Source organism: Triticum dicoccoides, chromosome 4B, assembly GCF_002162155.2.
Source record: "Triticum dicoccoides isolate Atlit2015 ecotype Zavitan chromosome 4B, WEW_v2.0, whole genome shotgun sequence".
Classification (NCBI taxonomy): Eukaryota; Viridiplantae; Streptophyta; class Magnoliopsida; order Poales; family Poaceae; genus Triticum; species Triticum dicoccoides.
Genome location: NC_041387.1, coordinates 535722362 through 535733777, shown reverse-complemented (window position 1 = coordinate 535733777; position 11416 = coordinate 535722362).

Below are 11416 nucleotides of genomic sequence, written 5' to 3'. Positions count from 1 at the left end.
GGAGGGGAATTTGGTACTGTATAGGGTTTCAGTCTCGGCTCCATCGCCACCATGATAACGTAAATATGCTAAGCCTATTTTGTTAGCATGTGCATTGTTTTAACTTTTCTAAATTTACTAGGAGTGCAGCTTTGGTGCAAGAAAGTCTGCAAATTTTTATATTGGTGAAGGCCTAGATTATAGTTGGTTTGTAACATTTCAGTATACATGTGACAGCTTATAGAGAATATAATTGCTTCGCTTCGTATTGCATTTTTCTCTCCTTCCACTCTTGGATTACAGATATCATCCTAGCGAGGATTGTGACGACGTGTTAATACATTTGTTTCCCAGGCTCTTCTCTTCTATCTAGCTTATTCCCTCAGTGTCTTGCTTCTTTTGTTTTGGTTACGGATATTTTTGTTTGCACATCAGTTAATAGAAAACCAAAAGTAAAGTTACTAATGTGTGCCTAATTTCATGTCTGCGTTCAGAAGTACACAAGGAAAGACTTTTTCCTTTCTGTTTTGACATAAATTGGTGTGCCCAATAGCTGTGCCAAGTGTGCTTTAAAAAATACTGCACCGAACCTACCAAACATGTAGGTTCCATGAATTTAGTATTTAGTTACAAAACATAGTGCCAATATAGATTTGAAAATACACTATGACCTAACAACTTTCAACTCTATCTATTCGAAGTTGCATCTAAGATTTCTTTAATGTATAGACTCACCTTGTACTGGGTTTTCTATGATCGGTGGAGATGAGGACTTAATGCGGCAGAGATTTACTTTACGACATTAGTTCCAATGCGTATGTGGGTTTAGTAGTGTGGTTGTTCTTTAAAGAAAGGATTGATTACCTTTTGAAGTCAAGAAAAGAAAGGAAAGGGCTATTTATGAGTTTCACTCCAACAACTTGTGTTGTGCCTTCTGTATGTGGTTTTTGACTAATTTTCTAATTAATTAGGAAATCTTTCTTGCCCCTTTCAAGGTGCTATATGACAAAATTTAATATATTTTAATAGTTTTATATACATTTTAAATTACAGGCATGTTCAATCAATATTTGTATGTCTAATTTTACTGCCCGTGGCAACGCACGGGCGTTCAACTAGTGCTATTAAAATGGTTGTGATGTGGTATGGTAGGGTGGTATCCTCCTTTGAATGATTTAAGTGACTTGACTTGGCGCATGTTCACACATGTAATTGAAACCAATCAACATAGCCTTCACGATATTTATGTTCATGGTGGATTATATCCTACTCATGCTTGCACTCAATGTTCATTAATTTTAATCCATGTTCATGACTGTTGTCGCTCTCTAGTTGGTCGCTTCCCAGTCTTTTGCTAGCATTTACTTGTACTAAGCAGGAATACTGCTTGTGCATCCAATCCCTTAAACCCCAAAGTTATTCCATATGAGTCCACCATACCTTCCTATATACGGCATCTACCTGCCGTTCCAAGTAAATTTGTATGTGCCAAACTCTAAACCTTCAAATGAAATTCTGTTTTGTATGCTCAAATAGCTCATGTATTAACTGGGGTTGTCTGTATCTTCCATGTTAGGCGGGTTATTCTCAAGAGGTGTGGACTCCGCTCCTCATTCACGAGAAAATGGCTGGTCACTGGGATGCCCAGTCCCATGCTTTAAGCAAACCAAATCGAAATAATTGCAAACAAAACTCCCCCAGGGCTGTTGTTAGTTGGAGGCACTCGTTGTTTCGAGCAAGCCATGGATTGATGCTTGTTGGTGGTGGGGGAGTATAAACTTTACCATTCTGCTTGGGAACCACCTATAATGTGTGTAGCATTGAAGATATCGCCATCTCTTGGTTGTTATGTTGACAATGAAAGTATACCACTCAAAATATTATTTATCTCTATTTCAAAACCAAGCTCTGGCACCTCTACAAATCCCTGCTTCCCTCTGCGAAGGGCCTATCTATTTACTTTTATGTTGAGTTGTCACCCTCTTATTAAAAAGCACTAGCTGGAGAGCACCGTTGTCACTTTGCATTCATTACTATTAATTTATATTGGGTATGACTATGAAGGGATCTCTTTTACCATGAATTACAATGTCTAGTCAGTCCTTGATCTTTAAAGGTGCTCTGCATTTATGTTTTGCGGCCTCAGAAAGGGCTAGCGAGATACCATCTTGTTATATCATATTATGATTATTTTGAGAAAGTGTTGTCATTCGAGATTTGCTATTATTGCTCGCTAGTTGATTATGCCATTGATATGAGTAAACATGAGACCTAAGTGTTATTGTGAATATGGTTAGTTCATAATCTTTCCTGAAAACTTGAGTGCTGGCTTTACATATTTACAACAACAAGAGCAAACAGAGTTTGTAAAAGTTTTTCTTTATCACTTTCAGTTTATCAACTGAATTGCTTGAGGACAAGGAAAGGTTTAAGCTTGGGGGAGTTGATACGTATCCAACGTATCTAATTTTCCAAACACTTTTGCCCTTGTTTTGGACTCTAACTTGCATGATTTGAATGGAACTAACCCGGACTGACGCTGTTTTCAGCAGAATTGCCATGGTGTTAATTTTGTGCAGAAACAAAAGTTCTCAGAATGACCTGAAAATCAACGGACAATTATTTTGGAATCTATAAAAAATACTGGCAAAAGAATCAAGGCCAAGGGTCCCACACCTTGTCCACGAGGGTAGGAGGTGCGCCTGCCCCCCTGGGCGTGCCCCCTGCCTCGTGGGCCCCCTGGTGCTCCACCGACCTCAACTCCAACTCCATATATTCACGTTCGAGGAGAAAAAAATCAGAGAGAAGGATTCATCGCGTTTTACGATACGGAGCCGCTGCCAAGCCCTAAACTCTCTCGGGAGGGCTGATCTGGAGTCCGTTCGGGCCTCCGGAGAGGGGAATCTGTCGCCATCGTCATCATCAACCATCCTCCATCACCATTTTCATGATGCTCACCGCTGCGCGTTAGTAATTCCATCGTAGGCTTGCTGGACGGCGATGGGTTGGATGAGATTTATCATGTAATCGAGTTAGATTTGTTAGGGTTTGATCCCTAGTATCCACTATGTTCTGAGATTGATGTTGCTATGACTTTGCTATGCTTAATGCTTGTCATTAGGGCCCGAGTGCCATGAACTCAGTTCTGAACCCTTTATGAGGAGAAAAAAACCAGAGAGAAGGATTCATCGCGTTTTACGATATGGAGCCGCCGCCAAGCCCTAAACTCTCTCGGGAGGGCTGATCTGGATTCCGTTCGGGGCTCCGAAGAGGGGAATCCGTCATCGTCATCATCATCAACCATCCTCCATCACCAATTTCATGATGCTCACCGCCGTGCGTGAGTAATTCCATCGTATGCTTGCTGGACGGTGATGGTTGGATGAGATTTATCATGTAATCGAGTTAGATTTGTTAGGGTTTGATCCCTAGTATCCACTATGTTCTGAGATTGATGTTGCTATGACTTTGCTATGCTTAATGCTTGTCACTAGGGCCCGAGTGCCATGAACTCAGATAAGAACCCTTTATGTTTTCATCAATATATTTGTGTTCTTGATCCGATATTGCAAGTTATAGTCACCTACTATGTGTTATGATCCGGCAACCCCGAAGTGACAATAATCGGGACCACTCCCGATGATGACCGTAGTTTGAGGAGTCCATGTATTCACTATGTGTTAATGGTTTCGTCCGGTACTCTATTAAAAGGAGGCCTTAATATCCCTTAGTTTCCGCTAGGACCCCGCTGCCACGGGAGGGTAGGACAAAAGATGTCATGCAAGTTCTTTTCCATAAGCACGTATGACTATATTCATAATACATGCCTACATTACATTGATGAATTGGAGCTAGTTCTGTGTCACCCTATGTTATAACTATTACATGAATAATCGCATTCGGCATAATTATCCATCACTGATCCAATGCATGCGAGCTTTTCACATATTGTTCTCCACTTAGTTACTTTATCGTTGCTACTGTTACAATCACTACAAAATCGCTATCGTTACTTTTGCCACTACTACCATTACTATCATACTACTTTGCTACTAAACACTTTGCTGCAGATATTAAGTTATCCACGTGTGGCTGAATTAACAACTCAGTTGCTAATACTTGAGAATATTCTTTGGCTCCCCTTGTGTCGAATCAATAAATTTGGGTTGAATACTCTACCGTCGAAAACTGTTGCGATCCCCTATACTTGTGGGTTATCTACCGCCGCCCTAGCAGCAGAAGTACAGAGCAGCCTTCTCAAGCAGAACCGTAATCCGGCTACCGAGCCCCTGGACACCATTAAGAGGGTCCGGACTACGCTGCAACAGGACAGCTCGGCTCGTCAAGAGCTCGATTAGCAATTTGGCCTCCGTCCCAGCCCCGATCAGGTAGTGGCATTCGTACCACGCGTGCATAATTACGCACTCGAAATTCCATGGGCATCAACGGAGGCGCAGCTAGCTTGTGATCCACAGTTCGGCTCGACCGATCCCAGACACACATATACTTTCACTAGTTCCTTTTTCCTTTTCCAGGTTTCTTTTACATAGGCCTTCTTTAAACGGCCTGATCATCGGTCCAATAAAAGGATAAATATACCAGGATGGCAAGAAGCACAAACGTACAGGGGAAGGTCTAGAGGTCAATTCAACGATCACTCTACCTGTTGTCAGGACCCGCACGCAGCTCGCCTTTGGTTGTGGCATGTTACAAAGCCGGTTGCTTATCGCACTATTTGTATCAATGTGCTTTGACGCATTAATCCAGTTATAATGGAAACAGTTCGCGGCCCAAGTTTAAGGGCCCTAGATATTACCCCTGCTCTCTTTCTGTTTTCCTTTTGATAACTTATATTTTAGCACCAAGGGCTCCTCAGCACCCCACGCTACGGCAATGAAAGTCCGAACAGTTTTTATAGTATAGTTCGGCACCCCGAATTTAGCATTATATGCATTGGCTCCGAATCATGTCTTTGGTCAATAGTTGGGTTGCCTGGCTCATGTGCTTGCTACCTTACGTTCTGCTATATCGGCTAAGGTAGTAAAGGGAGAAATACTATGATTGTGCCTTGGTTTATCCAAAGGAGCACCTCAGTAGAGAAAGCCGAAAACTGACTGTCATGATGCGGCGAGAGCCGATCAGCTGTTCGGAGGTTGCAAATCGTTGGAGATTTCTTCCGCATTACGCGAAGGATTGGTACTTCCTGATCAGACACTTATAGCACACTAGTTTGGATACTAGGGGCTGCGTCCATGTTTTTATTGTCGAACTCCTATGGCTAAGTGAGGGCATTAAAGCAGAATAGTCTGGTTGCCTGGTTCGTTGCGCTAAACAACTCCTTCAAGGACCATATAATTGGATCAAGATTGTTTAGATTCCATCCCGAACACCTCCGTACTACCTACGTGGGGGCAGAAGCCAACGACTGGCCAACCCTCAGATTTCATACAACACGGCCGCACAGGAGGTAAAACTAAAAACATAACAAGCATTATATTACAAACCCCACTTTGTTTTATCATTCAAGGTAGAGGCAACTTGAATACATTCATTCAAAGATCACATCTTTCGCACAATGATCCGCAACAATGCGGGACCCCTCCAAGACATCACCAAAGTATCGCTCGGGTGGGCGGTGCTCCTTGCCCTCAGGCGGCCCTTCGGTCGCTAACTTGATAGCGTCCATCTTCGCCCACTAGACCTTGACATAGGAGAAGGCCAGACGCGCGCCCTCGATGCAGACGGACCGCTTGATGACATCCATCCAAGGACAGGCATCCACTAGCTGCTTCACAAGGCCGAAGTAACTGCTGGGTATAGCTTCGGCTGGCCACAACCGTATTATCAAATCCTTCATGGCCAGTTCGGCCACCCTGTGCAGCTCGACCAACTGTTTTAGCTGATCGCTGAAGGGCACCGGATGTTCTACCGCAAGATATTGCGACCAGAACAGCTTCTCCGTGGAGCTCCCTTCTTCGGCTTGGAAGAACTCCGCATCGTCGGCCACACTTCGTGGCTGATCAGCAAAAGCCCCTGGAGAACTCCGAATCTGGGTTAGTAAAAGATACTTCCTCTTCATATATTTTCTCTGCATACTGAATGCCTTACCCGCCGCGACCTTCCTGGCCTCCTGGATCTCTTGGAGGGTTCCCTGGCCCACATTCCGGGCCATCTCCACGCTCCGACGAGCCTTGGAGAGTTTGGTCTCTTTAGCCGACGCATCGCGCTCCAAGGCCTCGCACTTCCTCACCGCGTCCTGGAGCTCCTTCTGGACCTCGTTGACCCGGGCCCTGAGCTTCTTACGGGCGGCCTGCTCCTTGACCGCCTTCCCCTCGGCTTCGGCCAGGGCCTTCTTCAGGGCCTCGACCTCGGTCGTCGTTCCTATACATATCATGACACTTCAGTCAATGTATATCATTTTACTCTTTTCGAACATATAACGGGTTATTACATACCTTGATTCTCCTGGAGCTGCCGCCTCACCTGGCCGAGCTCCCCCTCGGCCTGCTCCAATCTCTGCTTCAGTCTAGAGACTTCAGCGGTATGCGAGGCCGCAGCCAGCAGCGATGCCCGCGTATTCATTTTAGACAAATTTGGTTAGTTTCCTGCATTAAAGGATTGATCCTCTGTCCGGCTATTTCTTTCCGAACACCGGACAGTGTCTCAAGGGCTACTGTCGATATGGGGATTTTCTCTCTTTACGTTGCTTACCTCAAAACCTATCAGCAGGTTGCTGCAGGCTTCGGTTAGTCCGCTCTTGGCGGACTGAACCCTTTCAATCACCGTGCCCATAAGAACACAGTGCTCATCCACAATGGAAGTGCCTCGCATCGCTTCCATAAGATTATCCGGTGCCTCTGGTTGGACAGGGGTCACCGGCGGAATGGGCATTTTCCCCCTCTTTCAAAGGAGGTTGCACACCAGATTCCGAAGCCGTTGGTCTCCATTGTCGTATTCAGCGGAGGGCCAAACTGAGTACGACCCTCATCACCAGTCTCCACGGGGATTGGTTCCCCCTGGTGTCCGGCGACGAAGGCTTCGCCTTCTGCCGCCTCCTGAGCCTCTCCCCGGCCCGGGAAAGTCCTTTAGGACAGCACCTCCGTGTCGCCCTTGGCCTTGGGAGAGTCAGCGGCTGGCGGAGACTCACTGGCCCTAGCCTTTGAATCCAACGAACCCCCTGATGAGGACCGCTGGAAGCTGTCGTGGGTCAGACTGTAATAGCACAATTAACCATGTCGATACATTAAAGAGGAGAGGTTGGATATATGGGTATGCGGGAGTCATAGCACTTACGATGCATCTTGAGGCTTAGTGTGGGGGCGTCGCTCTGGACTGTTGCCGACGTCCCACACGGAGTTATCCGTGAGGGAGCCTTTCCCTTTCTTGGACGTCCCTGCCTCCAGGTTCATGGGGGTCGCCCTCTTCTTCCTTACCTCATCAGGGGGAGGGTTGTTCTCCTCCTCCTCCTCCTCATCATCGTCATCTTCGGTGGCGGAGGAGCGGGTCTTGTCTTCAGACGTCGCGTCCGAAGCGCCCTTGCGACGGGGGTCACTCCGGACCCCCTTGGCCTTCTTCTCCGACGCCTTATAGGGCGCTGGCACCAGCATCTTTGCTAAACGCGGAATGACTGGTTCTTCAGGTAGCAGAGCCGGACACTGGATCCGCTTCTCCCTCTCCATCCAGTCCTGAAGAAGCAATGATAATAAAAGCTTAGATATCATCCTTGAAACAAGCAAGTAGGGAATGCGTTAAAATAACATACCTCGTTGGCGAGGTGGTTAATGTCGTGCCCGCGGTCCGAATCTGTGGCCGGCGGTTTCTCGTTGCCCTTAAAGAGCAACTTCCAGGCGTCTTCGTGAGTGGTTCTGAAGAGCCTCTTTGTCACGCCCAATATGCGACCCTATACAAAAGGAACTCGAAGGTCCCACCAAGGGTAGACCCGCATATTGGAACGCTTTTGCAAGGTGGATATCATTACATCAACATTACATAAATAGTTGGAGATACATATATAAGGCATACAAGGCCACACGAAAACAACAATACAACATACAAAGACGACATCCGACTACGGATGAAACACAAACAGAAGCTCAAACGACATCCACCCTGCTAGCCCAGGCTGCCGACCTGGAACCTATCCCCTGATCGAAGAAGAAGCAGAAGAAGAACTCAACGCAAGCAAGCATCGCTCTCGTGTCATGATCATCACATAACCTGTACCTGCAATTGTTGTTGTAGTAATCTGTGAGCCACGAGGACTCAGCAATCCCATTACCATGGGTATCAAGACTAGCAAAGCTTAATGGGAAAGGAAGGGGTAAAGTGGTGAGGTTGTAGCAGCGACTAAGCATGATATGGTGGCTAACATACGCAAATGAGAGCGAGAAGAGAAACAAAGGAACGGTCGTGAAGCTAGCAATGATCAAGAGGTGATCCTGAACTCCTACTTACGTCAAACATAACCCAAAAACCGTGTTCACTTCCCAGACTCCGCCGAAAAGAGACCATCACGGCTACACACGCGGTTGATGCGTTTTAATTCGGATCTGGTGTCAAGTTATCTACAACCGGACATTAACAAATTCCCATCTGCCACATAACCGCGGGCACGGCTCTCAAAAGTTTATACCCTGCAGGGGTGTCCCAACTTAGCCCATGATAAGCTCTCGCGATCAACGAAGGATATTCCTTCTCCCAGGAAGACCCGATGAGTCTCGGAATCCCGGTTTACAAGACATTTCGACAATGGTAAAACAAGACTAGCAAAGCCGCCCGATGCGCCGACAATCCCGATAGGAGCTGCACATATCTCGTTCTCAGGGCAACATCGGATAGGTCAGCCTACGAGTAAAACCAGACCTCGAGTTGCCCCGAGGTGGCCCCGTAGTCTACCCGGTTCAGACCAACACTTAGACAAGCACTGGCCCGGGGGGCTAAAATAAAGATGACCCTCGGGTTGGCCGACCCAAGGGAAGGGTATAGGTGGTGGTGAGGCAAATGGTAAAACCAAGGTTGGGCCTTGCTGGATAAGTTTTATTCAAAGCGAACTGTCAAGGGGGTCCCATAAATCACCCGACCGCGTTAGGAACGCAAAATCCGGGAACATAATACCGGTATGACGGAAACTAGGGAGGCAAGAGTGGAACAAAACACCAGGCATAAGGCCGAGCCTTCCACCCTTTACCAAGTATATAGATGCATTAATAATATAAGAGATATTGTGTTCCCAACATAAGCCTGTCCACCATGGAGCAATCTTCAACTTCACCTGCAACTAACAACGCTATAAGAGGGGCTGAGCAAAGCAGTAACATAGCCAAACAACGGTTTGCTAGGAAGGGTGTCAAAGGTTAGAGGTTCATGGCAATTTGGGGAGGCTTGAAGAGCAAATGATAGGTAACGCAGCATAGCGATAGAACGAAGCAACTAGCATAGCAATGATAGTAGTGAGATCCAGGGTAGCGGTCATCTTGCCTGAAATCCCGCTAGGAAGAAGAACGAGTCCATGAAGAAGATGAAGCCACGAAGACGAACCAAGCGTAGACGAACGAATCCTCATGATCGCAACGAAACAGGAACTATCGAGAAGAAGCACACAACATGGTAAACACACCACACATAGGCAAGACATGAAGCATGATGCATGACAAAGCTACATGAAGCTACTCATGGCAAGAGATGATGCAAACAAGAACAACACATCAAGGCAAGTTTAAATGAGGCCGGAAACAACATGTAACAATTCCGGTAAGTCCTCATATGCAAATTTCGAAATGGGTCCAGAACTGAAAGAACCTTATGTTCAAGTTGTTAAACAGCAAGTTAAAGAGCACCAAGAGGATCTACACGAAATTCTAGTCAAGTTACATATAAAGTTCATTAGATTCGGAGCTACGGCCTAGAAGATATGAGCAAAACAAGTTAAGCATGGCATTGATGCAAAATGCATACAAACATCAAGCAACCACCTCAAAACAAGGATGCTACATGATAATATGAAACAACATGCAAAATCAAGCAAGTTTCATTAGAGCACACTCAAAACGGAGCAACAGTTCAACACATACACTCTATACAAGGCATAACAACAATCTGTCCATAACAGCAACTAGGCATATTGCAAGCATCAAAACAACAAGTTACAGCACCCCAACATAAGAAAAAAAAAGGCATGAGCATGAATTAAAGGTAAAGCATAACAAGACATGAACACTGAGCTATCTCCAGAAACAACTAGAACATGCTCAAAAAGACATGGAAAGATTGCAAATAATAACAGTTTCAGACATTGCAGAAATAACATCAGGTTGCAATGTTTAGAGCTATCAAACAACATGTTACAGGAACATATCATGGCAAACAAAGGCATGGCATGATACTACTAAAGGCATAGAACAACAGTCCCTTACTGACCATGAGCCAAAAAGGTACAGAAAATATGATGGCACCCATGTAAACATGGCAAGTTATATGACAGATTCAAACATGGCAGGAACAACAATAAGTAGGCATGTTGGTGAGCTTGAACCACTCACCACAGAGCAATACATGGTATGGCAAGGCAACCAACAGTAAGAAGACATGTTTATGAAGCTAAGCATGGCAATAGCAAGTTCATAGGATGCACGGATCACTAGAAAAAGCACATGTCCAAAACTGAACTTCATGTTAACAGGTTGACAGCAACATTATTTAGCAAACTTTGGAGCAAGATAACAAAATGTTCCAGCAGGCTATAAATGCAACCAGAGCAATGAATGGATAGAGCAATACATGTATAACAAAACATCATTAGTGAACATCTTTAGAATAATGCACGAAATGACTTGTAGGAGCAGGTTTACATAGCAACAAAATATAACAGAATCTGTCAGGAAAACAGCAACAACAAGTACCATACTTAACAAGCTCGATGCACTCAGTACAAGACTCACAAAAATACATGGATAGCACCCCTGGAATGATGGAATATCATAGATCAAAACACATGTAGAGCTCATGCTCATAGGATGCACACATCAAACATGGCAAAAATGACAAATGAGCAAGTTATAACAGTTTTAGCAGATTAACATCAACATGCACTTTTCCAACAGCATTTCGGGCATGAAGATGAGCTCAAATGAAAATGATGCAATGGAATGAAATTAAGTACTCGTCGAGACAAACAATTTGACATATTACACGCATGAAACGGAGCAGTATGCACAGAGTTATGATGCGATGAACAGGGCATGATAATGTCAAAATATTCGGGACTTAGTGAAAAACTGGAGGTCAACCTCGGGATGCACGGATGACGAGGACGACCGGAGATGGCGGGGACGACAACGGGACGACGCGGGCGGCGCGGATCGGGGCCGGGGAGGCCGGATCCGGCGGAGGAGCGGCCGGACCGGGCGCTCCGGCGGTCGGAGGAGGCCGGCGAGGGGCG